The 27,206-nt window shown below is 43.1% G+C and overlaps 1 protein-coding gene and 1 long non-coding RNA gene across 3 annotated transcripts in view; one reads left to right on the plus strand and one right to left on the minus strand.

Annotated features, from left to right (window-relative positions):
• Positions 1 to 27,206, minus strand: part of EBF1 (EBF transcription factor 1) — a 368,977-nt gene that overhangs the window by 262,605 nt on the left and 79,166 nt on the right. The window lies entirely within an intron of this gene.
• On the plus strand, positions 13,633 to 22,661 carry LOC136610285 (uncharacterized). The gene is made up of 3 exons (XR_010790074.1): positions 13,633 to 13,729; positions 21,702 to 21,833; positions 22,483 to 22,661. It is a non-coding gene; the product is annotated as an uncharacterized lncRNA (long non-coding RNA).

Consider the following 27,206-nt stretch of genomic DNA (forward strand, 5'->3'; position numbering starts at 1 on the left):
TCATAGCATTTGCATATCATTATTTTGGCTGATATGATTTCCCTGATGCAGTGGCAATAAGTTTTCCGGAGACGACATCTCTCATATAAATTAGCATCACACAAATATATATATATATATATATATATATATATATATATATATATATATATATATATATATATACATACATATAAGAGAGAGAAACGCATAGCAGTGAAATCCACACCATTTGGACACGGGCTAACACAGGTATGTTAAGTCAAGTGAATGGGATTGAGCTGCAACACCAGGCACAGCCACTATGCTATGTGTGGCGCTGTGCCTGGTTGGGACTAAAGTGACAGCAGCGCTCACTCAAGCACCGCTATCACTTCAATTAACAAATTGGTAGAGATTGTAAGCGGCAGATCCCTGCCGATTGACTATTGATGACCAATTCTTAGGATAGGTCATCAATAGTGTAGGCCCAGAAAACCCCTTTAAGGCGCACATACACATGAGACAATGGGACTGGACAACTCACAAAGGTGTATTATAAGATCCTCCTGACATTTTCCCGACAGATGGTTCGGGAAAAAAGAAGCATCCAGCCTGTTAAATTTCTATATATTCCCTAGAGAGAAGTCGCCACCAGAGCTGTCCGGCTGTGACTTTCTCCACTGTCCTTATGTAAAGCAATTGAATTCTTGGCCAAACCAAGTGTTCATGTGTATGAGGAATCGGTGTAAGGGGGTAGTGTGTTCAGCTGTGATGTAACTTATTGTTCTATTATGCTGCTTTATATATGGATCCCTTTTAGGGCAGTCTGGCACTTCTCCATGCTTCTGGTTTCTGGGCGGGAGTCAGAGGCGTAACTTGAAGCTCCCGGGCCTCAATGCAAAACCTGTAACTGGACCCCCAACTATAATGCTTTACTCATAGTACTGGGCTCCCTATATGCAGAAGAGAGTCCATATGGGCTCCCTTAGGCTCCTGGGCCCGGGTGCAACCGCATCCCCTGCACCCTCTATAGTTACGCCCCTAGTGGGAGTGTTGCAGTGTAAAGACTGCTCAGCAGCAGAAAAAAGTAGCTCTGCGGAGGCAGGAGGACAAAAACATCCAATAGACGGCCAAGGAGGCAAGCTATTGAGATCCTAAGGGTATAGAAACATCCTGACGAGCTGCCGAAGTTTACTTTCTCCACGGTTCCCGCCTGGTGCACCACATCACTTACGACCACCGGATTACACCTACGGTAGGCCTGTTGCTTATTAGCCCAGTTCCCGGAAGAAGCAGTTACACAGACCATCTTCATCTTTGACCATGGACTTTCTTACAGCTAGATGGCCTTGCCGATGAACTCAGAATGACATTGTCGTCCCACTTCCCGGGCTTATTGTACTTCCTACTGCTGCCAAACCAGCCTGTCACTGTTATTCGTTATTAAACCCAGTTGTTCCAGATGTACGGTCACGTATGCCACAGGGGTATTTTAAAGAGATCCTGTATGGCCCAAACCAGTCTAGAGTGGCCTGGGCATGAGGCTTTGCTCATACCTTTGTCTTAGTTTGCGGATAAGGCGACCAGGGCCTGACAATGTAGCCTGTCCTGCTGCCACCTGTAGGCCCCTCTAGTGGATAGGGTCCACCTCCTTATCAGAAGCAATAGAAACAGTGTGGCCAACTATTGAAGATATATGAGCACCTTTAACTGCTGCCCTCCTTATATCACTATAAGGACATGTTATTTGTATAGTGCCAACTTATTCCTGGGTACTTAAGCTGGGTACTCATTTTACCGACTGCAGAAGGATGAGTCAACCTTGAGCTGACTACCTCAACCAAGCGGGGATTGAACCCGCAACCTTCAGGTTGTGAGCGAGAGTTTAGGACTGCATTCTGCTCAAAGTCTATATGGTGGTACGCAGAGTTCCATGGAGTCATATGAGACCATGGAGACACTGCTTGTGCGGCCGTATGGTGGCACTATATTTTGGAGGTCGGATGCAATGTTTCTAGGAGAGAATCCCTCCATAATGGGAGACATCACCGTTGCTGTTTTCTTCAGTTTTCCTGTTCCGCCCTCATTATCTCTATTACTTATCCAAAGAAACAAGGAAAGTTATTTCTTGGCCTAATTCACTTTTAATCCCTCATCTAAAAAAAAATTAGAGTCTGTAATGATCCCAACAGCTCTGTACTGTTTCCAATTATTCTCAAAAATGCTCATTTCGAAATATATACGTTGAGGGATTTTGTTGGAGAGCAATGCGAGGCGCACCCTTTACCGAGAGACGCCGCAGTCAAAAGCTATTGCCATAAAAACTTGTTTAATGTCTTTATTCGAAATCGTTCTGGTGAAAGGAAAAATTACGCCACACTCAGTAACTCATGAGCGAGAGATCTGAAAACAATTGCACATATACTTATGACTGTTACATATACCCACAGGCGGAACCTGAAGCTCCTGGGCCCCAGTGCAAGATCTGTAATCCCCCACCACACCCTTCCCGACCTACCGGGTGCCATTTATAATACTGGTGTCTTCTTATGTGGCAAAGGGGCCTTTGCACCCCCCTTTGTATATGCACGTTACACCCTTGTTATATACCGCACTGTTATTGTATGCTCTGGCTTTAAATGGTTAATCCGTCCGCTGTGTTGTTGCTAGGCAACCAGGACTTTCAAGAACATATAAATGCAATGATACAAGTTGTAAGAGATATTGCTAGTATTCATGAGTCAGAGAAGGGTGTGCATTGTAACAGGACAATGGGTAGTCACACACAGCAAGCAACAGGTCACCTGCGTATTCTCTGCTTCTACAAACTGAATTATCATAGATAGCAATGTGCTATGAAGAAGAAACCAACATGACCAAATGACCTTTATAAACTCTGTTCATGTAGGAAAACTACAGCAAGCGAGAACAGGGATGTTGCCCACGGCAACAACTAGAGCTAGCGAGAACAGGAGTATCCTCCATGGAACTGCTAGAGCAAGCGAGAACAGGAGTATCCTCCATGGAGCAAGCGAGAGTAGGAGTATCCTCCATGGAACTGCTAGAGCTAGCGAGAGCTGGAATATCCTCCATGGAACAACTAGAGCAAGCGAGAGTAGGAGTATCCTCCATGGAACTGCTAGAGCTAGCGAGAGCTGGAATATCCTCCATGGAACAACTAGAGCAAGCGAGAGTAAGAGTATCCTCCATGGAACAACTAGAGCAAGCGAGAGTAGGAGTATCCTCCATGGAACAACTAGAGTAAGTAAGAGGAGGGTGTATCCTCCATGGAACAACTAGAGCAAGCGAGAGCTGGCGTATCCTCCATGGAACTGCTAGAGCTAGCGAGAGCTGGAGTATCCTCCATAGAACAACTAGAGCAAGTGAGAGCAGAAGTATCCTCTATGGAACTGCTAGAGCAAGGCAGAGCAGGAGTATCCTCCATGGAACAACTAGAGCAAGCGAGAGTAGGAGTATCCTCCATAGAACAACTAGAGCAAGCGAGAGCTGGAGTATCGCCCATAGCAACCACTAAAGCAAGAGAGAGTAGGGGTATCACCTATGTCAAAAACTAGAGCAAGCAAGAGTATCCTCCATGGAACAACTAGAGCAAGCAGGAGTATCACTCATGGAATATCTAGAGCAAGCGGGAGCAGGGGTATTGCCCATGGCAACAACTGGAGCTAGTAAGAACAGGAGTGTCCTCCATGGAACAACTAGAGCAAGAGAGAGCAGGAGTATTGCCCCTAGAACAGCTACAGCTAGCAAACTTGACAACCAATCACTGTCCAGCTTTCATTCTGAAAGTGAAACCTAGGAAATACAAACACAATTCTGATTTGTTTCAAATGGCAACAGCGTTGCTTTCTGTTTTTATACAGTACATGAGTGAGTTGAGGAATCAGCTAACTTCACTTATTCTATTCTGTGACATAGTTAGGGATTGTCCCATAGAAAGAACTTGTCATGCAGAAGATACGTAATAAGTGTCTGATCGGTAGGGGTCCGATCACTGGGACCCCCCATCGATCATCATCAGTGATGCTTTATTTTCTTGCACAGGTCCCTGTAGAAGTCAGTGGGGATGCGCAAATGTGCGCACAATATGCTAGGATATGCATGATCTACTGGAAAAAGAACACATCTGGAACTCATTACATTAATTCGCCATTTTATTCGCGCATCTCTGTTTGCTGCGCGCAAATGAACTTGTCTTGTGGGCGCAAAACGTTTAGTAAAATACACTGAGGCACCCACCAAAAGTATAGGTTATTGCGCAAAAATGTTACACTCGTGTGTTCACAAATACGCATCCGCTTCTGTAAAGGGGGCCTATTTCTATCTTGGTCGCAGTGACCTTGACAAGCCCCCGCGGCTCCAGCTATTAGATCGTAAGCTTCTATCGCTCTGAAATTCCAAAGCCAAGTTGCCCTTTCTGCTATAAAGAGCTTTGCCCTTTGTGCCCTTTCACTGCTTGCTGAAATGCTAAGAAATGCAAAAAAAAGAAGCAAATACAGTAACACAAAAAATTCCAATTAACAGGATGTCTGTAAATAGAGAGATTTGCATATTTACATTTGCCAGATGAAGCCTAATGTAGCTAATACTTAGCTCACAGCTACTAATAATGAACCCTGCTGGGGTACACATGAGCCCATGAGAGGCACAAGGGGAAGTGTCTTAAGGTCCTTTGCTACAAGTTAGCTGAACATGACTTTCAGTACAAATAAAACTGCAACTACTGTGCAAAGTTATCTACAGAAAGGCTGTTTAGACAGTTTCTTAAAGGGGCCACTACCACATTTTTTTTCTAAGCGCAGGTCAATAGAATCTATTATTCCCTGTTGTCAGGTTGGTAATTTTATTTCCCATTTTGATAACTTCAACACGGAAAGGAATTATCTTAGATGTTTTTTATATAAGGTACACTCATTAAATCTGGAACTTTGGGCACAGTGGCCCTTTAAGAAGCCACTTAATCACAACAGTACTTGCATTACTTATGCAATTACTTGTAGCTGGTCATAGCCATACTAAGCTTCGTTAAGTCTGAGGTACTAAAAACCATTGATTCTGACTGATGGAAATCTGCTCCGTTGGAGCAAAAAAAGTCACAACATTTTCTGATACAGTCAATTTCGCAGGGCAATTTTTGAAGTGGCCTCCAGCTTGTAGTTGGGCGCACCAGCGGATGTAAGCTGGGGGCGATCACTCCACTTATATCCAACTGGCCATATGATGCTTTTCCTACATGCAGCAGCATCTTGTGAAGCTACATGAATCATCCTCCTCCTGGCTCTATCACCTCTGCTCTGATGTTTCGAGGCACCAATCAGAGCCACTGCAACAAAATCACCTAGTACTGCTACTGTATCTATGTTATGAGCTTGGTTCTTGTACTGTATCTATGTACTGAGGTTGGTTTGGGCTGTATTAATGTTATGAGCTCGGCTCTGGTGCTGTATTTATGTGATGAGCTCGGTTCTGGTGCTGTATTTATGTGATGAGCTTGGTTCTGGTGCTGTATTTATGTGATGAACTCGGTTCTGGTGCTGTATTTATATTATGAGCTTGGTTCTGGTGCTGTATTTATGTCATGAGCTCGGTTCTGGTGCTGTATTTATTTACTGAGTTGTTCTGGTGTGGGCATGCAGTTTTCTTGCTGCTTTCTGCACAGGCAAAATACAGGCAGATTGGCTATTAGTGCAATATGTATAGTTTTATTCCTTATGAAGGAGGAAGATTTCACATAGGGTGCCATCTAACCTCAGGCCAGCACAGACGAAGGGCATTTGGGTCCCCTGAGGCACCGGAGCAGTGATGTGACTGCTACTTCTGCACTCCCTGCAGCTACTGTATGCCTCTATATAGAGATCTCTGTTATTAATATGTGTCTATCCACCTATGTCTCCGTCTCCTCCATTAGTCGCTGTCTCTCGTCAGACTGTTCTATGTATTAGTCTGGGTATAACTTTCTCATCTATCAGTTTTACATCATTGTAGCTATTCATTTAGCATTAAATATCATGTCCCTACCACCCAGTATAAATACATCTCCAAATCCACAGCTATCAAAGCCAGAGCATAAGGAAATGGGGCGGGTTTTACTAGACCTGTCCATTAGTTAGTGTAAATTTAGAGCAGGCTGTCTAAATATCTGCCACAGAGGCTCACGTTGGATAATAAATTTGGTGCATCTTTAGACATGTTTTTTTTAATTTATACCAATTATGAATTAGTTAAATTTGCAGTAATATTTTGCGCCAATTTTTTTTCTTTTTATAATTTTGCAGCATGGTAATGCACTTAAGCCACACCCCTTTCACACAAAACATGCCCATTTTCCAATAAGCCACACCTCCTTTCCACAGAAGGTGCAGAAAGTGCAGTGCAAGACAGGTAATGCAGTTCTTTAAGCATAATTCTGGCACATTTATTTTAGCAAATTTCCTCCATCATTCCCTCCACCCAATAAAAAACTAAAGACAATCCTCCATTTGAACCCTTCTGTAAATTTGCTTGTTCAGAAATTTAGGAAAGCTGGTGACAACCCTGTGAGTGCTGTAATGGCAGATATACTGTTTGTCACTGTTCTTTCCTAGGAACAGATAAGTATAACGGTTTGGCTATCTCCAGAAGGTGATTAAAGTCAATTTTGCAAACACCTCTTTAAATGCCCGGCCAGCCTTAACCCTTTGCAATCCAATTTTGGATTCACGGTTTCCTAGCGGGCTTTCTCTTTCTGCCATTATACAATGGTGCCATCTGCTGGCTAGAGCCAGTACTTCAGTATGGGACATGCCGGAGAAGCCCCAGACAACAGACTGGCCAGTAATCTACAGTAAGAAAACCCTTCCGGACGTCTTCCGACATCGGAGCTGTACAGCCTTCAATCAGAATGTCTTTAGACGTCAGACAGTGGATTGGAAAGGGTTAAAGAGGTATTCCGATTACTTAAAATTGCTTCACAACCACTCTGGTAACTGCTGACCAAGAACGAAGGAAGGAAGGAATCTTTCCCAAACAAAGAATTACAAGCTATTTGCGTTTCTGTGGAGAGAACTTAACAGTTAATAAAGCCCTGTGATTACAGCAGCCTCAGCACTGATTCAAGCAATGTGTAGGAGTGTATTAACAGTGGTAGGAGTGACCCAGGACTGAGATAGAGATTCACCATGTAACATAGATAGATAGATACGCCCTGGTAATGAACAACCCCAGAGTGACTATAAAGCCCCACCCCCTTTTTCCAAACATTTGTATGTATTGGTAAAAAGTCACAGGGGCTTCATAAATATGGTGTTTGTCCCGAATAGCATATTTTTCAATCCATTTACATCAGAAAACTGGTGTTTATACTGTACATTGATAAATCTTCCTCATGTCTCCAATGTGTAGACTCAAACCTCATTTCCTGTGTAACCTTAAATAAATGACGGTATAAGTTCAGCTTGGAGACGCCATTAATCGCATTGTTTGGATGCTGACAGACCATTGTATTCTACGTAAAACAAATCTCCAGCTCTCAGCTGTGTCTACAGGGAACATACATTGATGGTTGTGTCTGTAAATAATGTAGGGTTTCCTATTCATCTTCACTTTGGGACCGACCTATGTCTGTCGCGGAACTATTACCTTTCTTCATTAATAATGCACTTCCTTCGGCTCTGGCTATGTGTAATGTGTTATTGTAAAAATATCAAGTACAGGAAATCAGACTTTGGGCAATAGAATACTAAAGGATGACGAAAGTTCCATAATGCACCACATGCGGGAAAATGTGAGACATTACGGATTATTGAGCTGATGATGAAAAAACTTCCGCTAAATCAAGACAACAGTAAGTATAAGTCATAGATAGAGATCCACTGGCAGTCCCACTAAAAATAATGGGGTGGCCATGACCGCCACTTCATTTATTGTGGGACCTTTGGGACACCCATTCTCGGGGTCTGTGCAGTCAGGCCCCCACTGATTAAACAATTATTCAATAGCCTGTAGATGGCTAATAACTTCAATATCGCTTTACAAGAAACACAGGGAGAAGGAAAAGTAAGCAATTGCCCAGAACTCGAATTTCCTAGTTGGCCCTTAAGATAGGGACCGCAGGCGCAAACTAAAACTGAACTTGGTCCATTAAATGAAATTTCCTGCACATTCTCTGATCCACCTGATCTCCTATACTGTCCATGTATGGGAGAGGTGTGCATAGGTGCGGCCATCTGCACTAATGACTATGGGAGTTCGGGAGGCAGGTGGACATCATAAGGAAGGGACAACTTAAAGGGCAACTGTCACCTAATTTTAGCCCTATAAGCTAAGTTTATTGGCTGAAAGCAGGTGGCCCGTGGAGTCCGGGAATGGCCGTTTTTTGTACTTACCTCTCCCCCCTTCCCAGATTGGTAGAATCTATCTCTCTCTCTCTCTCTCTCTATCTATCTATCTATCTATCTATATATATATGGTGGTGCATGTAGTACAGAAATATAAGTATACTGTACATATAGTATATATACATATAAAGTACACGGAATTACATAGAATAGATATATGTAGTACACATACGGGTATAGTGTATATATAGTATAGGAACATATGTAATCCACATAGAATTATAAGTATATTGAACATAGTGTTGTATGTATATAGTGCACATAGAGGAATTGTACATATAGAATAAATGCAGATATTCTCCATGTACCGGTTCCTCTCCGGGGTCTGTAGTGGCTGATCTCAGGATGATGAGGAATGTGGAAATGGTGAAACAAGTATAACAGGATAAGGGATTTCCAAAGGAAATCTTTTAAGTCTTCATTTATGGAAATCTCCCTTATCTGCAGGACAAACAGAGCAAAAGATTTGAATTCCAGGAATAAAGGACTTTAGGCTCTTGGAAAGTTTTTCCTTAACCTCCTCGCCACCACATGTTGGTCCAAGCAGGAAGTAGCTGGGAATAAAAGACCTGGTTTCCCAAAACATAGGAAGTCTGCTGTTATCCAGATGTGACTGGACTGTAACTCCCAGCATGTGCAGGGATTATAGGCATACACGTTGTAGATTATGGGCTGCAATTGGTGGGGCAGAAGGGCTGAAGGTAGCCGACTACTATAAAGAGAAGGATGGATTCATCCACTGTATCACATCTTCCAATTAGCGTATTGGTAAGTGACCTTGCATATATGCCCACTACTCTGCCAGGATCTGGGCATTATAGTAAATGTGCCATACACACATTGGTACACATTTACTTGTTGGTGTTGTGCCAGAATTCTCGAGCAAATTGCACCTTTTTTGGTGCAAATCGGTTTGGACAAATTTACTATTGATTTGTGCCAAAAACAATAGATGTTATGCCTCTCACTCCAAGGTAAAAAACTGTCTAGAAAGGGGGGCAGATGCTATTCCTCATCATGGGAGGACCATCAAAGAGTTAGAACTGTATGCAAAGTAGCAAATGCCTCTGGGTGATTGGCTGAGAGGGGTAACCGGACTCATCAGGAGTTCAACCGGGGCGACATCAGGAGTTCAACCCAATCACTTAAGACCCCCATGCAGATTAGACAACAGTCATCCAAACCCGTCCATTTTGGCAGGCTTGGACGACTCATATGTGTGTATGGGAGCCTTCCGTCTTTCCCCCGTCAAATGGCGTTGAAAGAAAGAAAGATATGGCACACCGAATTTCAATATCCGACACCTTTGTCCTCCCTGGAGATAAGCCCTGTCAGAGCTGTCTGGCTGTAGCTTTCTCCACTATTCCTATGTAAGACAAATGAACACTCGATGAAACTGAGCATTCATGTGTTCGGGATTTGGCCAACAGCCATTGAAGGTATATGGACACCTTGATAATGTACTATTAAGTGATCATTGATAAGCACATTGGTTTGGTAAGGCGTGTATAGCCATCAGACGATGGAAACCATTCTAAGCCACTTTGACATAAGTGTAATATAGCAAAATTAAAGGGATTTTCCATGGAAATCTATTGATGACCTATCCTCAGGATACATCATCTACAGTTGATCGTCTAGGGTCTGCCGCTTGGGACCCTGGCCAATTAGCTCATCTGGTGCTCGCTGTAAGCACCACAAATACAAAGGGGTTGGAGTGGAAGTTGCTGCTCCAATCTCTGTGTAGTGGTCAGTGCATGTAACTGCAAGCATGGCTCTCATTAAAATCAATGGGAGCTGACCTGCAGTTACAAGCACTAGCCACTACACAGGGGTCGGAGCAGTGGCTTCTGCTCCATACCGATACTGACAGCAGGCGCCTGATCTCAAGCGGTGGACCTCAGGCGATCAACTATTCTGAGGATAAGTCATCGATAGTATTTCCCTGAAAAAACCCTTAAAGTGTTCTTATTACAACTACATACCAAGACCACCACTCCCATTGATTATGGGTTGTGTCTGGTATTGCAGTTTAGTCTCATTCACATAATTGGGTAAACTGCAATACCACACTCAGCCCATTTACAAAGGTGGCGCTGTTTCTACGGGAAAAAAACACCCTTTTGTTTTTCTACAGGACAAGACTAGGAGTATAATGGGAGTTGTAGTCCACCACATTGTCAGAACTATATAATAATCGTAGAGTAAAATATATAGCCAACTCTTTGAGAAGCTTCTCCAGGTAAAATAAAGTCTAATACCCCGTTTCTCTGAAAATAAGACATACCCTGAAAATAAGACATAGCATGATTTTCCTGAATTTTTGAGGATGCAAAATGATTTTTCAGGCTTTTTAAGGATGCATGAAATATAAGCCCTACTCCAAAATTAAGCCCTGCTAACAGTTAATAAAAAAAGTCAATTTAAATAGTGTCCAGGCAGCTATACGTGTAAAAAAGCAAAACCTTTTTGAACAAAAATTAATATAAGACACTGTCTTGTTTTCGGGGAATTATAATTTAATAGCCCTTTCTACAGACCGGAGCGTTACTAGCCTCCTCTGCATTCAACAGGTTAATTCCATTGTTGTTGTACAGGCAGGAGATTCTTCAGAGTGTGATGTGTTATACGGCCCTCTGGCATCAAAGGGAATGAAACAGTAATCTTATAATAACTGTGCATTTTATGTATAGTCTGCCGCGCTCCTGCACACACCATGCCGCTGTCAGGAGAAAGACAAAGCATTCATCAGAACAAGTTGTAGGAACAGGAATTACATGAGATCCTGATGCTGAAAAGCCATTAGCACAAGGAAAGGAGCTCTTCAAAATGAATTCCTCCAACGGTAGCGCTATACAGAACACTTCATTATATGGCATCACTCGGAGCGGTGGGGCGGGATGTTTGCTGGGTCCTGACGTGAGCTCATTATTAGGATTTTTACAGTATATTGTCGCCATAGTTCTGTGATAATCTATGTGCGATTCAGTAGAACTGCATCAGGGGTGGGAATTCTAGGCAAGAATAACCAAAAAGTTGACTAATTGCATAGTCAAGGGTATAGTATCTAAGACTCAGGCATATGATAACTTCTGCTATACCCAGGATACAGAGAAGTCAACTACTCCAATACACATAGACGTAAGGAAATGATCTTGTACCTCTGGTAGTGACCTACAATTCACAGCTACTAAGGAAAACTGCAAAGAAACTCCATACCCTACACAAGGATGACCGTCTGAAAACCATATTCTTGGACCTTCCCGGTTCTTGAGGAACTTTATAATCAGGCGTGAATTGCCCTCCGACACACAAAAAGGAACTTAGCCCTGTAATGTAAGGAGTTGTAAGACCTGCTCACATGTACTGACTGCGGACAGGATACGGATCCCCAACACACAGCAGGACTATAAGATCCCGGGGACATTCACATGTTCCATGTCCGATGTTGTGTACCTGATCCGCTGCAGTAAATGTTCTGTTGGGGGGTTTTATGTTGGGGAAATAGGACAAAAAGTGAATAAGAGGATGAGGTCTCATTGACACACAATTAAAGAAAGAAAGACCGAATTACCTGTGGCTGAGAATTTTTCTAGTCACGGACACAACATAGAACAAATGAAGATTACTATATTAAATGTTATGAAACATTTTTTGATTACAAGTTTATAACCATCTTTGACACTCTCAACATAGGCATCAACATCTCGAGAGGCTTTATGAGAAATGTACAGCAGAGATAACACACTGGCCTGGTGACCCCCTAACATGAATTTAGGGACCATAAAACTTTCAGTGGGCTAATTAAGTATTTACTCATTGGCTCATCCTGTTCTGGTATTGTTTTAAGTGCAAATTAATCATACAATGTCTGTGCCTTTTCATATGTATGTGTATATATAGATTTGCTTCTTTGGATCTACTCTATTAAGCCTGAGGAAGAACCCTAAGTAGGTTCGAAAGCTCGCTATAACATCTAACTTCAAGTCACATTTTGCTCAACTGCCTAATATGGTACCAAACCTTTTTTTCTTTTTATCTTTATGCTATGCAATACCTTTTGCTACATTAGTTGATTTTAACTCCAACACAATTAAATGGTTGCCAATGGTGCGGTGAAATTGATTTACCTTCTCATAGGCCCAGAATTACATTGCACCCACTTCATTAGTTCAATGCAATGTGGATCCCATGGCCCATAGGTAGAGGGCACGACAAACTTATTCTAGTGGCATCATAACCCAAATCATTATGTTTTCCTAGAACGCAAGTCAACCCTACCCGGAGATGTAACTTGAAACTTCTAGGCCCCGATTCAAAATTTGTTAAAGGGCCCCCTACCTATGCCTTGCTTTTCATAATACAGGCCGTAGAAGTAAATGTTACTGAACTGTTGAAGATCCTGGACCAAAATGCAAAATTTGTAACGGGACCTCCACCTACCATTTGCTATATATATAGTACTGACAGAGGGGCTTTTTGAGCCGCCCAGACCACAGGGCCCAGGTGTGACTCTTGTCCCTATATCCACTGTAGCTGCCCAGAGGCATAAATTGAAGATCCTAGGCCCCAATGCAAAATTTGCAACAGGGCCTCCACCAACCATATGCTAGTTATGATACTAGTGTCTTCTTGTGAGGACTTTGTTCCTACTCAGACACCAGGGTCTGTTTGCAAAGGCTACCACTATATTTCCTATATCCTTGTCTTAAAGGAGTTGTCAACATTTTACACTACTAGGGTACCTTGAGTTAATAGGCCATTCTTGATCAAAACTCCCTTGGGTGCTTGAACCAAAAAAAAAAAATGAAAATATGGAATTCTAACACCCAAGTATTCCTTATATTATAGCCAAAAAAGAGTAATTACACCAATAACAACTGACTGCATCGGTGCATTCTAACATGGGGCTATCAAAACTGCAACCTCCTAAAATTCGCTAAGACAGCATTTTTATCCTGTATTTCCATTCACTTGTATTGCAATATTTTTTCTAACTTGGTTAATATGCAACTTCTGTGATTAAAAATGTAAAAAGTAGAGCAAAACAATGCTGACAAACCGGTATTAATATTTAAAGGCGCTCTCTTTGGCAGCCGCTGCAGGCCATAGGTCTTCTACGGGTGATTTAGAAGCAGGCTCTGGTCCGAAGACAGGTCATCATACTATAACATTATTTATATTCTCCTTCATATTTCATGACCTGAAAAAATTTTTGCTCCTTAGAGCCTGAGGGGTAATCTATTCCAGGAAGAGAGTAAACTACGGCTGGTGACACGTTTAGAGGTCCAGATCTGGCTGACTGATGTTGTTTCAACTGCAGTCTGAAGCTTGCGCTCCCTGGTTTGTTTATTCGCACGGAGATCTGAGCCTCGGTAAGGGGTTCCTTTGTCTGATGTCACTTTTTGCTCTGCAACCTTGTATCTTCTTTGTTCCAATCATTTTAATAGTCACGGCTGTCATGAATGTGGAGTAAATAGGTTAGCGTAGAGATGTAGTGAGCGCTGGTGATATTATAATGCAATCTTACTGTTAGAGCCTCGGATATTTTCATTGCACAATCAATTCATTTCGGAAAATAAATCTGTCATCAAATAAGTTAGAATCCAATTTACCTTTAAACACGTCATTTAGCTATTGACGGTGGTTTATATTTTTTCACCTCTGTCAGACTATGCATGAAACAGCATCACAGTGAGCTGGGGAATCTAGCCAACAAACAGAAAAGCGATTGTATTTGTAGGCCATAGGAGCTAATTATCTGATTGGTGTGGTCCAACCATTGAGATCCTCACCAACCTGAAGAATGGGTGTCCCGAAGGTCCTCAGATGAATGGAGCCACGGTTGAGCATGGTCATCGCTGCTCCAATAATTTCAATAAGACTGCCGGTGTTAATTGTATCAAGCTGAAATAGTGACAAAATCTATGGGACGGGGTACGGGTGCCACCTACGATGGAACTGTTTTGGTTTTTGGCTCTTTCCAATGATGGGTGGAGAGGAGACCTCAGATTAAAATTCAACCAATCTCCTGCTGGTTGAAGCTACTAGATCTTGGATTGGATGGCATGATCTTTATGTCTATTGTGTGGAAGAAGTTGTGCCACCAAATGAAGTTATCCCCTATACATATCAGTCCCAACAATCCCAAGATTGCCCCCAAATGAATGGAGCAGTGGTTAAGCATGCTCGCTACCACTCCTTTAATATCAATAGGACTACCAAAGATAGCCATGCATTTTAACTTGGCTTTCACCGGCAGTCCTATTGAATTATTGGAGCAGCGATGACCATGCTCAACCGCGGCTCCATTTATCTGAGGACCTTTGGGACACCCATTCTTCAGATTAGTGAGGATCTCAATGGTTGGACCACACCAATCAGATAATTAGCTCCTATTACGGTGGGGCAAGCCAATTCTCAAGGACATACAAAGAACTAGGGAGTAAGTGCCAATGGGCCATAATTACTTAGAGTGGCATTTCATATGTGACAAATGTATTAAGAGGTGCATTGTATGTATGTATTGCAGAACCTAAATTCTTCAGCTGCGGTTTCTGTCCTCTAGGAGGTATTTGCCATGTTTAGGGGGTACTCACACATATAGCCTTTAAGTACTTTGATGTAATTTGATTAAGTTGGGAGTAATTGACTTGCAAAAGTTGAGAAACACTGGTTTAGACTTTTCTCCCCCTTATATACCCCGTTTCCCTGAAAATAAGACCTACTTCAATAATAAACCCTAGACTAATTTTCGGAGAGATTTGAAATATAATCCCTACCCTGAACATAAGCCCTAAATACACTACATTAAAAAAGAGAATACATTACCTAGCAGGCTCAGTTCAGGTCCCTCCCGCTGCTCTCTAGAGGTTCAGCGCGGTTCCTGCAGTTCTCAGCTGCTCATACAATATTACTTCCTGGTTACGGGATTCATAAATCACTCCTCCAGGAAGGGATGGCTGTGATTGGTTCTTCGACCGCTGCTCAGCCAATTAATGCAGCGCTGGATAAAACAATCACAGCTATGGCTTCCTGGAGGTGGGCTTTATGAATCCCGTAACCAGGAAGTGATGTTGTATGAGCAGCCGAGGACTGCGGAAAGCGCGTTAGAGCTGTGGAGAGCAGCGGGACGGACCTGGACCGAGACTGCTAGGTAAGTATAATAAAACATCCCCAAAAATAAGACCTAGTGCCTCTTTTGGGGCAAAAATTAAAATTGCCCCCATTCCCCGATTCTCCACGGTCAGCCTATCTATCAGATTAGGCTGACCGCAGAGATCCATCTGCGACTCCTGTTCCCAGGCGGCGGATCCCGGGGTGGACCTCTGCTGTGGGATACTGCAACGCCCCTGGACAGGGAGCCTTAAAGTGGTGTCCATTATTTCCCTGTTTTATTTGTAAACTCTGCATATGTTACAAGCGGGTTTGATTAGGATTTCAGTCTACCCCTTGCAAAAGCTGAAACCCATAGCGACAATCCGTGACACATATGGATAGGCTGCAAATGTAAAATCTAATCTGCTCTGCACGCCAACTTTCACTGCTGTTTTGTTTTCTGCAGCCTACGGATAAAATATGTCAAATGTGAACCAAAGATCTGCCCCACATCCCAGACCGCTGATCCAAGGTGGAGCGTCCCTTTAATTGACACAATGAGTCACTCTCCTAAGAATGAGCAGCAGATTACACCCACTGATTGCGTCCAGTTCCCAGTTCATTAAAGTCTTAAGTAAAGATTATTAATAGATAAACTATCTTCTTGCTATTTCCTTTCACGAAATCATCTCTCACCCCCTTGTTCCCACAATAAAAAATTCCCCAATCTGTCCAAATCTATTATTTGATTTCATGCAGAAGAAGACGACTGCTGATATTTGACCTCCAGACGGCTCGTTGCCGGACAGATTTCTGATGTGGACTGAAACTTTACTCCAGTCCAAACGTGGTCTTGCAGCAATTATCCTAATGCTGGGAACTTAAGGGGGTAGGGGGTTATTAAAGCTGCCTCCACATCTGCGCTGAGGTACAAGATCTGCTCCGAAAATAGGAAGATCGTTTTCAATAAAAAAAATAATAATTTACCGCAACATGATCCTAATTGATCAGCTAATTTGCAGAATTCCCGTCTCTCCTATTTTCGATAATTTGATTTTTTTCCAAAGTGAGCTTAACACTAAAGACATTTCAGTGGCTCTAATGACAATAACAGTCTCTCGCCGAGCCCATTAATTCCTACACTTCTCTGTGGCGCTAGTTGCTTAAATCATTCATAATTTCCCTTACTGATGGCGTCTCTATCTGAGTCTGTAAAGCCCGGGCTGGAGCTGACTAATTCATCAAAGTAAAATGTCTTTCTCATCCTGCTGATAACAGTTTTGACAGAAACGTTACCAAAAACAAGGGACGGCGTGAATTTCTATGTGATATTTCGCTATATTTTTCGGATATGTAACAGTTTTACGCATAGAATTCGTCATTGACTTTGTTTTCGCGGTGGAAATAATCTTTATTTCCTATCTAAATGTAACGTAACATTCTATCAGTATATCCGTACATAGTCCCTTCTTCAACATTCGCTTTACAGCCAATGTAATATCTAGTATCTTTGTTATATATCTTCATTTTCCAGTTCTCTGGAAACCATAAGTAAGTTGCTGTTGACGGATCTTCCATTTTTGCCACGTGGTTCTATATAAACATAATGGGGCTTGCTTGTAAATAGACTTTAGGTCTGATGTTAATCAAAATATTTAGATGTTGATCTATAATATGAAGCACAACATAATAAGATCCATCAACAGCAACTAACCTGCATGTTGATGGTTACCATCAAACAGCAGATTTTTTTTCTGCATTGCACAAAGCAGCAACCAGAAAAATAAGGGAGAACAGCAAAACACCTGGGAAATATATATTTAAAGGGTTTTTTCCATAATTTAAAATTGCTTCTCAAGCACTCTGTCCTTCTTAACTGCAGCTAGTGAGACTTGTAGCTGGTGTAAGTTTCAGTCTGACACATGGAGGTGGTGCCAAGCGTGACAAATCTAGGTCCTTCCTGGTTGCTGCTGACCAGGACATGTGACTGCTGCAGCCAATCACTGGCTAGAGAAGGTTATTGCTGTGGCCAGTGATTGGCTGCAGCTGTCACATGTCCTGGTCAGCAGCAACCAGGAAGGACCTAGATTTGTCAAGCTTGGCACCACCTCCATGTGTCAGACTGAAACTTACACCAGCTACAAGTCTCACTAGGTTTGAGCCATAATTTATGGTAATTACTGATATAAATTCTAAAAATTCTGATCATCATGATATATCTGTTGCATTTTTAAGCTGGAGCGAAGAAAAGCTGCCGGACAGCCGACGTCAAAACTTCCCCTCATGCTAAATACCTCCCCCCCCCCCATGGGTTACATATAGGATTATTTCTTACCCATCAGTGGTATAGTAACCAGTGTCTAGTGAAGGGATGATAATGGCGCCGGGTGTTCTCTTGGGGAATGATCCCAGAACACAGTGTTTGCAAATATCTGCAAAATATTTAATTGGCCCCTTTGAGACTCAGTTTCTTACAGGGGGTAGAAGCAATAGGGAAGATGTAGGTTTTAATAGGATTTTGCCTTTATGTAACCCGGCCTTCATATTCTATACTATTAGGTTACTTTTTTGAAAAAATATTACCCTGTAACCCTTCTTGGTGAATCTCATAGCAAAATGTTATTCTCCTGTCATCAATACCATGTTGCCAGGAGTTCAAGACAGTGGCGTTGTGGCCTTTGATTGGCTTCTGCTGGGAAAGTATTGCTTGTATTTGTTGTTTTAGTTCATGCCTGTTTACCTTTTTTTTTTTCATTTGGCACAACCTCTTTAACCTAAAACCTTAACGGCATTGTGTGGTTTGCAAAACCCATTGACCTGTTGGGGAATTTAAAGTTAATACAGAAGAGTTCTTTTATCTATTAGCCCTAGCAAAGAGTGTTTCTTAAGGGCGTCTCTTGCTCTGGAGGATCCAGCAAATCTGTGAAATACATGGACATCTATTTGAGTTCAACAGGATCTGTGTAATGCCTCATTTTTCCTGCGGTGGTGCTGTAGGGGAGTTTAACACTTCCTGCCATGTCATCCTACAGCCAATCATTAGGGCATTCCATGATCATTTAATACCCTTCTAACAAAATGAGAATGTCCAAATTGGACAGCCCCTCATAATAATAAGGAAGCAAATGAAACCAAAAATAGACAATTTCTACATTTCTACAAAAAACCTGATCTCCTCAAGAAATGATGACATCCTTGATCTAGAGCCATTCTTATATGAGGAAGGACTATATATAACCCCATGCGGATGTCTACCACAGATTTTACAGTGAAGATTGGGGCACATTGACTGGGATTTCATACAGCGGTCTACATATAAGTAAACTGCACCTGGATCAGAGCGACAAATTCAAAAAGCGTAATTCTTTTAAAGCATTTGCCTCATTGGCAGCACCTCCGTGTTCCAGATGGGAACCTATATAATTTACAAGCTAGCGTAACTTTCTGCTATGATGTATGCCAGTTTCATAGCAAATGTGATGGCCACCAAGTTCCCTAACTACTTTTGAAAAGACCCAAAAAGTTGCAATTTTGGCACATGCTCCAGGACATAATACATATGCCCCATCATCTCTATAGTTGATAACATCCTTGATCTAGAGTCCTTCCACTCCTGTATGTTGAAGGACTATATCACCACATGTGGATGTCTACGACAAATTATACTGTGAAGACTTAACAACATTGGGGCACATTTACTTAGACCGGCATTTCATACACCAGTCACTGGCATAATATAGGAGAGGCAGGGGATGCGGTTGCACCCGGGCCCAGGAACCTTAGGGGGCCCATAAGGCCTCTCCTCTTCATATAGGGAGCCCAGTACTATGAATAAACCATTATAGCTGGGGGCTCCGTTACAGGTTTCGCATTGGGACCCAGAAGCTTCAAATTACGCCTCTAACTACATGTACGTAAACTGAACCGGGCTCAGAGCGACAAATTCAAAAAGCGGAATTCTTTTAAAATATTTGCCTCATTGGCAGCCCCTCAGTGTTTCAGAGGGGGACCTATATCACTTACAAGCTAGCGTAAGTTTCTGCTATAATGTATGCAGAAACGTGATTGGCTGTCCACTAACCTACTTTTGAAAAGCCCCAAAAAGTTGCAATTTTGTCACGTGCTCCAGGGCATAATATATATTCCCCATCATCTCTGTAGTTGAAGCTTCTAAAGTGTGGTTCCTATGGGTGAAAACATTATGTAATATCTGTTGGCTTCAGAATAAACTTTCTGTAGGCCATTGCCCATCCTTACGTTCCTTGGCTCCTTCAACGCACTAAATCAAGGCAAGTAAAGGGTTTTTCCCCCTCTCTTTCCACATGTTCGACTTATGTTTCTGTTTTTTCGCTGGCGACAATGTGGAGCCAGTCTTTCCGTTCATCTCCGAGCAGCTAACAACAACACAAACAGTGGCTGCCCCTCTCCCTCTTCTGTGCTGTGTTTCCCGCAGTGTGTTTGCCGGGTCCGGGCTGGGATTTATAGCAAGGAATCCGTTCCTCTCAAGGGCTAATTCATGCCTACCTACAATGCCACTACTGAGGGACAAAACTACAGGTCCAGTGTTCTCCCGGTTGTGTTCTCGCTCAGCCTGGCTGCTAACCTGTGATTTACAACTCGGCACAATCGCCGCTTCTGCACACTCCATTAAACTCACAACACATACAGTTTTCCTCAATTAATTCTGCCATAAATCAAAACAAAATCTGCTTCTTCCTTCTCTTCTATCCCTCTCATTCGATTTAGATTTTGCCTTTCGTAGACACCGACCGAACCCTACGGAGGGGATCCTACGGCTCTGCCAACCATATACTCGAATACGCCGGTTGCCTAGTAGGCTACGCTTTAACCCCTACCGGCCCAAAGGCCCCGGCGGTGCAGTAAAGGCCTTAGAGGAGTTACGTAGCACATTTTCAGCCTTCCCTGCCTTCTGTAGCATCAATGCCCAGGCTAATTGCTCTCAATTTACTGCTCATAAACTGGAGACCTACCTCCAGTTTCGCTCTGCTCCTGAGGGACCGGCCTGTAAAACTGGAGGAGAAAAGTGGCAGGTCGGGGCTCACGTCATTAAATAAAATAGAAATAGCTATTAAAAAGAGGCATTCGCTCCTTCTCCTGATTAAAAATAATCACATTTAGAGCAGGTACGATAAACTGTGGCCCCTGGTAGTAATAACGCGCGATTACTTCATTGGAGTAAACCTATTATTAAAAAAATCGTATAACGCCGTGAGACGCAAATGGTTCATTTCCAAGTGAGTTTTCGTTTTATTTAAGTCGAGATGCAGGTTGGGTTTCGGTTTTTAATGAATGAAAGCAAACAGCAGTGGAGGGAAGTCAAATGATTTCTACTGATTTAGTGAATGGATGGGAGATGCAATACCGGGCTCCACCTATGGGGAAGAGCGGCGCTGTTTCTGGTAAAGATAAAAATGAATTAAAATACCATTTTTAACATTGGATTAGTCTGAGCACATTTGTTCGGACTGGTGAGTGTATGTGCAGATTGCATTTAAAAGGTCATTTAGCCTAATGAGGTCCAGATGTGTTCTTCTCTCTGCATTTTTGTGCTGTTTTTCGTAATGTGTGCGCATAGACTTTGATGGGGAACCTTGGGTGCGCAAATATGCACAAAATAGAGCAGGTTTTATATTTTCTGCGCGAGTGCAAAAATGGGTAGTGTGTACCAACCCATCGATATCAACGGGTTCTATTTTCTGCGTATTCCGCACGTAAATTTTGCGCCTGCAAATATGCCCATGTGAAGGAGCCTTAAGTGCCATTGCTGAGATAAAACATGGACGTATAGGACAATGTATCGGGATACAGATTACCGGTAATGAATTAATAACGGCTACAAATGGCAGTGAAGCAGTTAAATTAAGCAGCCAGACCCCCATCTTTTCATTCTTTCCCAATGCGCAAAAGCATGTAGTGACTAATCAGCAACCACTGAGCCGGCTGCTACGTGCCCTGACTCCTGGAGAGTTAACGACAACGATCTCTAATAGTATTGATCAGGAGCTGCTCCTGATTTAATCAGTTGGAGGCCTGTGGGGAACTTTACCATAGGTTGGCTGAAAAAACAGGAGAGCTGTCAATCACGGCGGCATCAGCCGTTCCCATGAGTGTTCCGTCTGTTTGCACTATCGCATCGCCTGGATGTGTCTCCTTATTGTATCTCTCTGGGCATGTTTGCTGAATGTCTCTTTTTTGGGATCTAAGTATCCTCGTTCCTTGTTATTACAGAATGGTGGCCATGTTCAGCCTTCACCGTTGAGGAGGATGTTCCTTGATGGCCTTTTACAAGCATATACCTGGAGGAAGACCATCCGGCCTTAGATAAGTCAATAGACAAAGATGTCTACAGGAGTCCTGGGGGTAAATAATACGTACCGTTGGTGAATATTTTATATGCCATAGGCCGCCCGCACATGCTGTGGCGATTTCCTCTACACAAGTGGAAATCGATTGCGATTTTCCGCTCACAGAGAAGAAACCTCAGCATGCTGTGTGGCTTCTGTGCAGACAGCTTCCGTTGAAGTCAATGGAAGCCGTCCACCCCGTGACCCTTCTGCAGTCATCATTGCGGAAGGGTTACGGGATCCGCGTCATCGCCTAGCGACGGCGTGGCATAATCTGTACTCCACATGTACGCCGTCCGGCACATCGGCAGCACCGATATGAAGATGGGGGACAGGTACGCTAGGGGTCACCGGCCAGAGACAGGGTTGGATTCCGCTGCAGAATCACAGATGCGGAATCTGACCTGGCCGTGTGCAGGCAGCCCTACGCACAAAATTATTTTGCTCACATTTAAACTGCTATAGTAAGAACATTCAAAATATGTGTCATTCAAAGGGGAGAATAGGAGAGGGAGGGGAATGAAGCTGCAGTTTTCACCACAGCCTGCTGTGATAGGGGAGGGGGAGCATTTGAAGATTTATGATTGGTCGTAATGTAGTATAGTGTAGAAAGTATAGTTCTTGCTGACTATTTTTTTGTTCATTTGATGTTTTGCTGTTTAAAGACAGGAGGAAACAAGGAGCAGCTCTCTGGACAGGAAGAAGAGACAGGAAATGCCTAATCTGTGCACTTATGCTGCAGTGTGATGAGGTGGGGATGCTCCTCTGTGTCTGTGCAACTATTCTGCATTGTGGGAGGTGAGGATGCTCCTCTATGTCTGTGCTGCTATGCTGCAGTGTGATGAGGTGGGGATGCTCCTCTGTGTCTGTGCAGCTATTCTGCATTGTGGGAGTTGAGGATGCTCCTCTATGTCTGTGCAGCTATTCTGCAGTGTGAGGAGGTGGGGACGCTCCTCTGTGTCTGTGCAGCTATTCTGCATTGTGGGAGGTGAGGATGCTCCTCTGTGTCTGTGCAGCTATTCTGCATTGTGGGAGGTGAGGATGCTCCTCTGTGTCTGTGCAGCTATTCTGCAGTGTGAGGAGGTGGGGATGCTCCTCTATGTCTGTGCAGCCATGCTGTGGAGGGAGAAGCAAGGGAAGCTCCCTAATCTGATGTGAAACTGTGGTGCACAGGATTAGCTCTATGGGCATGAGCTCCTCAACAGGACATACATTTTTTGGGATAAAGACTGAACTGTATACAAGCTTTGGTGAGACCTCTGCTTCCTCTTGCCTCTCCTCCTTTTTTCCCACAGTGTTGATGTGATACAAAGCTGTCAGAGACTATATCACTGGTGATCAGTTAAAGACTATTGAGAAAACCATTACATGGGAAAAAGAAGACTTAGATTGAAACCCTGGTTACTGGGTAAGGATTTTGGAGAAACCTGATATGAGCGTACTGGACTTTTAACGTAATACTGCTGGCACAGTTCATCTGTAATGTTACACGGTCAAGAGTCATCCCAGAATGGGACATAAGCTGTTTAACTGTTTTCTTTTTACATTTCATAGAATAGTAGTGTCTAAAGGGACCTCTAGGCTCATCGGGTCCAACCCCCTGCTCAATGCAGGATTCACTAAATCATTCCAGACAGGTATTTGTCAGCCCTTATTTGAAGACTTCCATTGAAGGAGAACTCACCACCTCCTGTGGCAACCTGTTCCACTCATTGACCACCCTCACTGTCAGAAAGTTTTTTCTAATATCTAATCTGTGACTCCTCCCTTTCAGTTTCATCCCATTAAAGTTTGTTACTAAGAGCACACACGTTGGCTCCCGGCCCCCATGTGAGCTATTCCCCTTAACCTCCATGCTACCAACACCGTGCCAGATCACCGAGGAAACCCCGAGCCAGATACCAGGGCCCCTCCACGGAAGCACAGCTCCACATCAGGGAGACTCCACCCACTCAGCACAGCTACAGAGAAAAGTATCATATCATACATACATATAATAAAGTAACATATGTAATAGTTTACCTAAAAACAGCAAGGGAAAAATAAGATCCAGCATGAATAGTAAAAGCAAAAGTCCTAAATAAATATGTAATCTATTTAAGAACATGGACTAATTAATTAATTTCGATTCATAATTGTTCGGTCTCACAACAGATAAGGCATGTGTTTTTCTCTTTCTAGATCATTCCAGATTTTATGTTCTCTACCTAAAATGATCTTCACTCCAGGCCTGAATTCTGCGGTTTGGCATATTAGCCATGTTAAATGGCATAACTATATCTAAAACCAGGATTTGAGTTGTGCAGTCTTAACGAGTGATAGATTTGTGTTTCTAAGCGAACGCTACAGATTGGTTGCTGAAGGAATGTGTTTAATGGCCAATGTGAAGCGCTGTATACATACTTCTCCTGTGTAACTTATTTTTAAGATCTTTGCCAAACCTCAGGGTACATTAACATGGTTAGCGGCCGGCTCTTCTCTACACATACGTTTTGTCTTCCATGGATTCTCTGTGGTTAGGACAACTTTTGAGAGTCTCCTTAGGACTGAATACACTGATGTCCACAGCCAGATTGTTCTGCATTCAGGATGAGGGCAAGTTTAATTAGACCAGAGGTCTGGTTCAGGTTTCAGGCCCTGAATTTAAAGGGGCTGTCCACTTCTACACATTTGATGACCTATTCCTCAGTATAATTGGTCAATGGGGGCTCAGTGCTCAGCACCCAAACCAATCAGCTGTTCTCTCCATGACTGCCATGTGTATGGAGCAGGAAGCAGACAGCTCTGTCCACACTTCAGTGGCCAAAGTTGGTAATGCAGCCACTGTTCCCCATTGAATTCAGGACAGCTTATTGGCCAGGGTCCTAGGTGGGAGAACAGTTAGTTGGCCGTGGACCCAAGTGAAAGACCCCCACCAATAATGTAGTGATGGAGCAACCCCCTGAAAGGGCTATTACCAAGCCCTAGGCATTCTGGGAGAATTTATAAAGCAGTTTACACCACATAAAAAAAAAATGGAAATTTTGTGCAAGCCTCACTTGAGCAAATTGTTTGCAACTTTTTGGCAGATACACTATGTATGCCACTTTCCTGAAAAATGGGTGTGGCTTATGGCCACCTCATCAGGACATATTTCTATATAATTTACCTCCGAAACTATACTATACTAGAAATCTACCCACCTCCTACCTACATACGGATGAATGTGCTTCTTCATATGTTATTCGCATCATGCATCATTGGGGATCATATTAAGACCAGTGTTTGAAATGTTAGTCTTAATAAATAACCCCCTCTGTGTGCCGCCATATGCCGCTTCAGGAAACAGTGTAATTTCCTCTAAAAGCAGGCAAATTTAGTGTAGGGTCTAAGAAGTAATTTTCTTTCTACCTGGCCATGGAGTCCACTGGGCACATGCCCATGGCAGCTAGGTTTAGAGCGGTGGTGGGTAAATGACTTACCTCTTCTACCTGTGTACTATGTACAGCACTATTATTCACAGTTTTTACATCAGTAGTTGATGGACGGGGGTCCACCATTCAGGATCCCCGACCATCAGCTGATCGTCCAGCCCACTGTCCAGTAAAATGGACCAGACATTGTCATCAGTGGATAGGGGAAAAAGTGGGAGCACTGGTTTCACGCCCACTGAAATCAATGGGAGTGCCGCCCAACCAGTTCACTTCCTGCTCCTGTTACGGACATCCTGTTTTGAGCAGGAAGTGCTGTAACGGCTCGATGCTCCTATTGATTTTAATGGGAGTGAAGGCGGCCCTCTCACTTCCTCCACTGTCAGCTGAAGTGACAGTGCGCCAATCAGGTGATAGCTGAGGACCCCAGGTGGCAGATGCCCATCCATCAACTACTGCCGACCTAGCCAGAGGATACGTTATCAACTGGCAGAAAACACCTTTAATGTATATCAATCTGCCATAAAGGTAAAAGACTGCCCGTTACCAAAATTAGAGGGTCAGCAAACGGGCACACATATGTGGTCACTCCCACGCATGACTTTTTCTGTATTGCTCATAGACTATAACAGTCAGTGACTGTGCATGTATGACTACCACTCTGCTACAAACAGGGGGCATAAGACTCTTCTTAGTATCAATGGCGGTGTACCGGGAGTCTAAGCACCCAAGACTTTGAATGTGATGTGCAGCTCTTGGATAGAGTCAAGGGCCACATAATGTAATAGGTTGCCCGCCAGTGGCGGTGTACCGGGAGTCTGATGCCCTCCAGAGCACACAAGACTTTGAATGTGATGTGCAGCTCTTGGAGAGAGTCAAGGGCCACATAATGTAATAGGTTGCCCGCCATTGGTTGAGTACCACAGAATTCGGAATATATTTTTCATTCTTCAGTAGGAGTCTTAGCCTAATTTTCGATGAACGCTCCACTGTGTCGCGCGTCATAATAAACACCTCATTGTAAGGCGCCCTGTAATGCGTCTCCTCCATACAGCAACACATAAAATGATAGACCGGAGTAAGTTGAGAATGAGCATGATAGCTGAACCCGCCAGAATCCCAGCGAACGTTTAATTAAAAAGATTCTGAGCCGCTGATGAGCGGGGGCCATGTTGAGGAGAGAAGATTGGACGATTTGGCTGGGTTCATTAAAAAGCCAGGGAGTATAACCCTTAGCGGCTTCTGCTATAAAGAGATGGGCCATTGATTTGGTGCACATATCAGCAGATAAAGAGGTCTCATCGCTCCTTGTCACTATGGAGACACAAATGGAGATACCGGTCCTACAGCAAGGGTAAACGCATTAACCCCTTCAGTGCTGCCCGTGTAGATGGATGGAGGCAAATATGTCAATCATAAAAACTGCAAGATCAGGCCAAAGGATTACAACGGTGGAGAACTAGACCGCCTCAGCTATTCCCGGTATCCTAGTCCACTCTCAAATGACTAATATGCACAGCCAATTAGAATCTCTCCTGCATTCGTTTTAGAGACGACCTATCACTGTAGTTGTGTCGCTGGGCATCCTGCTCCAATTACCAGTATGAGGCTTCCTGTTCAAACTGGGATTGTTAGACTTTATATTCCAAGCATTTGGATATTACTTAAAAGGGAACTACCAAAACTATTCTATAAAAGCCGGATTACTGCATATTGGATATGTTAATAAATACGTTATAAGTTCTCTCTGCTACTGTCCCGATGTCTACTCTGCCTGTCTTGATTTTTGCCAGTACAGCAATCCAATTGTGGCCATTCTAGTCAGTTAGGAAGTGGATTGAAATTTGGATTCTCAAAAGAACCTTAATTGGTGCAGATTTTCTGCAGAGGTAAATCCACGGCAAATTCTGCGTCAAAAACCATTGGTACGGATTTTGATGCGGATCTGCAACTGAAGGAGTGACATCTGCTGTGAACCA

Source organism: Eleutherodactylus coqui, chromosome 2 (assembly GCF_035609145.1).
Source record: "Eleutherodactylus coqui strain aEleCoq1 chromosome 2, aEleCoq1.hap1, whole genome shotgun sequence".
NCBI lineage: Eukaryota > Metazoa > Chordata > Amphibia > Anura > Eleutherodactylidae > Eleutherodactylus > Eleutherodactylus coqui.